The sequence below is a fragment of the Brassica oleracea genome, chromosome C4, assembly GCF_000695525.1.
Source record: "Brassica oleracea var. oleracea cultivar TO1000 chromosome C4, BOL, whole genome shotgun sequence".
Taxonomy (NCBI): domain Eukaryota; kingdom Viridiplantae; phylum Streptophyta; class Magnoliopsida; order Brassicales; family Brassicaceae; genus Brassica; species Brassica oleracea.
In genome coordinates this window covers 6637545-6642970 of record NC_027751.1, presented here as the reverse complement: position 1 = coordinate 6642970, position 5426 = coordinate 6637545, and the positions used below count along the sequence as shown (strand labels likewise).

Genomic DNA, 5426 nt, shown 5'->3' with positions numbered 1-5426 from the left:
TATTTCATTAAACGTACCAAAACTTTCAGCTCTTTGGCTAATATTTCGGTAGCTTTTGCTTTGTCATTCTGAAATAAACATACAAACAATATCATTAATTCAAAGAAGAACATAGCCAAATCATATAATCAAGAAAGAAATCAAAATAATAAATCATACTAATTGTTTGTGATGTTTGTATCAATATGTAACGATCTATGCTTGACTATCTAAACTGGCTCTCATAAAAAAAAAGATCATTATTTCACATTTCGCAACCAAAAAGAAAATTATATAAGTGATAGGAAACTTGAGTAAACTAATGAGGCGCACACAAAAGCCAAAGGCAGAGAAGCGAAGACGCAACGGTGACGTTAGAGTCTCGGGGGTTGTTGTATGAATAGCCATTTCCACCACCATGCCCCCTTCCCCTGCTGTTGTAGTAGCTCCTTTGGTAACTGTTTCCACCGGAATTATCATAAGATTCATACCACCCATTCGAGTAGCCACCATCACCAGCTCTACCTCCTCGGGCATTGGAATAGCCTCTTCGAGCACCTCGATGACCTCTTTGGTTCTGGAGGGATCCACGTGGCACATACTGTTGCTGGCAATCTCTCCTTGACTTCCCTCCTTCTACCTGAGTGTAGGCTTGTTCCTTCTGTTCATGAATCACATCTCTTTCCATCGCTAACTCATCCTTCAAACCAAAAACATCAAATTCAGCCTCGGGCAATTAATTCTTTAAAGATAATTTAGAACTTCACGTTTCACTGGATTACCTTCGGTTGCTCAAAATGATCATTAACAACATATTCTTCTTCTTTACGGTTTAATGTATATCTTCTTCCTGCGAACAAAACAACAATCAATTCCACAGAAAGAACGGGAAGTTGCTCAAGAGAACACATGGAAAGGGTTGTATGTTTTCTAATTCACATAATGATACACTCAGAAACATGTCTATAAAGCTTAATCTAACCAGGACAGAGTTTTCAAATAACCATAAGAACAATTCAATAATCAAACACGCAACCTGAGAATCTACTCCTCTATATTATCCAAACAACTTAGCTTACTCGATTTCAATCACAGCTCAACCTTAGACAAACTCAAACTCCTTGACAAATAAACTTCATCTCCTCCCTAGGACATCACATCACTAATGTCCTCCTTCAGATCAACTTAGAGCTTTGCATCACATAGGACCAGTCACTCGAGTAAAATCACAACTCAAGCGGAGGGCACGTAGATGCTTGTTGATGGAGAAGATGAAACTGAATCCAAAAACTGATCCAATAAAATCGAAAGCCTTAGTCAAACGCGAAAGCTAAGGCTAGAAGTCACTGAAATTTAAAACTTGGGCTACCTTGAATCTTTTAAAAGCGTGCGTACGATTGGGAGGATTAACCTGATTATTTTCACGGAAGAGAACGTACCTTTTTATAGTGGTTGAAGCGAGTCGAAGAGTTAAGACGGCCGTTAATGTGATGGTTCAATGCATTTCGTAACGGTTTGAAGAAAAGAATCCCAGACGAAACGGACTTAAATGAGCTCGAGCAAGAGAGTCAACATGAAGATGCTTCGCAGTAAAACTTCTGGAAAACACCATCGTCGCTTGAGTTTCAGATGTAGAAGAGAAGGATGAACGAACCCTAGATTGGTTCTCTTGCGTAATTAAAGAAGCCCAGCACACAAAACACGAAGAAGCCCATCACGATCGCAGTTTAATGAAACGGTGAGTTTCGTCTGAACTGGACACGTGTCGCCGCGACAGAGAACGACTTATCTACGTGGCATGCCTACGTGTATCAAGGAGAAGGATAGATAGATAGACTAGCTATTGATCCACTTTAGCTTATTATTATGTTTTTTAACCACAAGCCTATTATTATGTTATAAGCTACCAACTTCATATTATGTTACACCTTAGCTACGGACTTCATATTATGTTATAAATACATGAAAAAACAATAATCATGTATTGTTTAATTATCTCCTAAATTAAATACATATAAGCTTAAATATAAAATGTTAAAAAAAAAAAATTCTAACAAGTACATTTAAGGCCCAACCAAGGAAAAAGTAAATGTAATGTAGATGAAGAGTTTCATCAACTCAACTATTCCAGCGGAAGTGGGTTGGATTCTAAGAAATGAGTATGGATGTTATAAAGAATCAGTTCAAGCTGCATGGAAGATTGTTTAAAATGCGTTTGAAAGATATGATCAACAAACACAAACTGATGTTCATATATATACCTTACATCCCACCATACACTCACGCCCCTCTCACGGCCCTGTAGAAAAAAAATCATGAACTCCTAGATAACACTGGAAAAAAACTACATTACCTAACAACTCATAAAGAGTTTGCTACTATCATACTAACAATTTTCTTATGAAGCAAGCCAAATTGTACAAAATCAAAATATTGAAGAATGATGACTATTCTCTCCAGATACTTTGAACAATGAAATGCCCCACTACTTGAGGATTAAATTTTCGATGCTAACCAACCTTTACTTTCGAATAAATCTTACAACATCCATTCAAAGAAGGGATGTATTTACTTGTATCCGGATTTTAGGTTCTCATGAAATTAGATTTGTTGTATATTGATGAAGTTAAGATCTTTGGCGTGTCTACTTAGTTTTTAAAGTAAGATTTGGCCACTTTATTTTATCTCTGGCATGATGATTCACCATACCAAATGAACCTCGAGTCACAAGAACTTCTTCTCTCTCAATGTTTTACAATCTTGTTCTGAAAGAATTCGGTTTTTGTTGAAAAGTAGACACCCGTATTATTTCTTCGTCAACTTCATCAGACTTCGTGACTAATCATTCTCTTCTTGCCGAAAACCTTTAATCTAGCCTCAAAAGCGCTTTCTATTTCCCAAAATGATCTCCGCCTATGCAACATTACCTTCTCTTCCTCTTATTGAAACAATTATGCAATCAATCATTCCCTCATAATTTGCTACATTGCAATTGATTATTGCAATTGATTATAGCATAACCGTCTAAGTATTCATAATTGATCATAGCAATTAAGTTAAGACGTAATCTATCTATCTATCTATATTACTATAAAAGAAAGTTTTCTCTTTCCATAGGGTAAAATAGTGATACGTGTTCGTTGCAGAAGTTATGATTATTTCTAATTGAGCTCTTATCGTTGGGCTCTTTTCATTTGTGACTTTACTGAGCTATTATTCTGCCTAGATGTGTTCATGGTCCTCATGTACCTCTGTGACTTTGACCAGCATGTTTCAATTTGGGCTTAACAATATACATCAACAAGCCCAACATTCTATGTAACTAATAAACAGTCCGACTTTTGGACTATCTCTGTGGAAGACGACGCCGACGCTGTGGTGATGCCAATGCTCAATCCACAGCCTCTGAAGGACTGGTGGCGTTAAGATCAAGATCTACGGTAATCAATCTCTTGTCCTTTTGATCTTTTCTGTGTGTTTTGTTTTGTTTTGGAATATGAGTTCTACATGATTGCTTTCATGGCACTAAGTTTGTAAGCGCTTTTTCTTAGATCAGCTCCCCCAAAGAAAAAGTTTTTATTTTTATCTGTTTTGAGTAGGTTTGTGATTGTGTGTTTGGATAAGTTATAGACAAGTAAGAACAAAAAAAGGATTTTTTTTGTTGGATTTGTGGAGTAGCTAAGAGAGCTAATTAAGTTTAATCAATCATCTGATTGCAGCAGATCATTTCAAAACAGAGAGAAGTTAAAGGAGTTAAAGCACTCATAAAGACAACTTGAATTGCTCTAAGTTCTGGGTGAGACATGGGGGGTGATTGGTAGTTGCCGTAGGTGCTGTCCACAACCATATTTATTTCTACAGCACCAAATTCAGAGCAATCAAGCTTTAAATTTTTTTCGAAACCACGGCTCTTAAAATAACCTACAGCTGTACAAGTGCTCTGCAGAGCCAAATATCCAAAGCAATTTTTTAGTGCTTTCCATAAAATTCAACAGCAATAAAATTTAAAGCCACGGCAAAAAGTCTACAGATTTTTTTCTACAGCAAAAATTTTAAAGGTACAGCCATTACCAATCGGACCCATGGTGAAAATTTTAAGGAGCTTAAACTATGTTTTGTAAGGATTTTTTTTGGGGTCAAATATAAGGATTAGCTAAGTATCGATGTAACCTAGGATTGATTATTTTTGTTTGTTTTTTTTACAAAGAACTGATATGCTGATGTGTTTCATGTTGGATCAATATTATAAAGCCCATGGCTTTTATTGAAAGGTGAAAAGAATATGACTTGGGCTAAGTATATAAATCCCAGAATATTAATAATGTCAAGTTGACATAATGCTAAAGTCCCACGTCGGGGAACAAAGGCATGAGAAAGGAGTATATATATGTTGTGACATACAACATTGTTTAAACGAGTCAGAGAAAGAAGAGATTCTCTACCTGCGCCGTCTAGCTTGGCTTGGGTCTTCTCGAGATAAGAAATTTTTTTTGGGGATTAAGTTTCGCAACTTCAACTTCCCTCGATCTACTCTCGTTTCTCGCCCACATGAAGCAGTTGTTGTGGGAAATGGGTCTTCTCTTTCTCTTTAAACATTGCTTCTCCTTTTCATTCATTTATAACCTTTTTGACAGCGAGAAACATCCAGCAAAAATCCTTTAGCGTAAGTAGTTCAAAAATGTTTCGTAGCTCAATAGTTCGTAGAGGTTCTTCACGAGTGCCGCGTGATAACCTACCATGGTTTAATCATGGGACTCATATTCGTACAGATTTGTTGCACTAACGGAGCTAATATTAAGAGTTAAGAAAAGAGATTCGTCTCGACTCCATGTTTAATTTTCGTTTCGTTTTTGAATCGTCTATATTTTTCTTTTTTTATTATATCGTTTGTTTCGATCCGGTTTTCCGGCTTCTACATTTCATTGGTCTCTTAAAGTCACAAGGATTTGTTATTATTATTTTTCAGGTGATATTCATGGACAGTACTCGGGTCTGTTGAGGCTATTTGAATACAGAGGCTTCCCTCCTACAGCTAACTATTTATTCTTAGGAGATTAAGTGGACTGAAGGTAGCAGAGTTTGGAGACGATCTGTCTTCTACTTGCCTACAAAATCAAATACCTGAGAACCTTTTCCTTATAAGAGGAAACCACGAATGAGCTTCCATCAAGCATCAACAGAATCTACGGATTCTACGATGGATTCAACCGTCGATTCAGTGTGAGACTCTGGAAAGTGGTTACAGATTCTTTTAAATACCTCTCGTAGCTGCTGCAATAGCGCTAAGATATTATGCATAGTGGCCTTTTCTCCTGATTTGACAACCGCAGATTACGACCATTAAGCGACCTACTGATGTTCCAGACTTTGGTCAACTCTGTGATCTGCTTTGGTCTGATCAAGCAAAGATGTCAAATTCTGTTGGATGAACCACCGTGGAATATCTT

At 36.9% G+C, this 5426-nt stretch overlaps 1 long non-coding RNA gene across 1 annotated transcript; it reads right to left on the bottom strand.

The window, feature by feature from the left end:
* Window positions 1-420: 420 nt before the first annotated feature.
* On the bottom strand, window positions 421-1656 carry LOC106340514. The gene is made up of 4 exons (XR_001269429.1): window positions 1419-1656; window positions 1059-1269; window positions 762-829; window positions 421-679 (listed from the first exon to the last, which is right to left on the bottom strand). It is a non-coding gene; the product is annotated as an uncharacterized LOC106340514 (long non-coding RNA).
* Between the last annotated feature and the right edge of the window lie 3770 nt (window positions 1657-5426).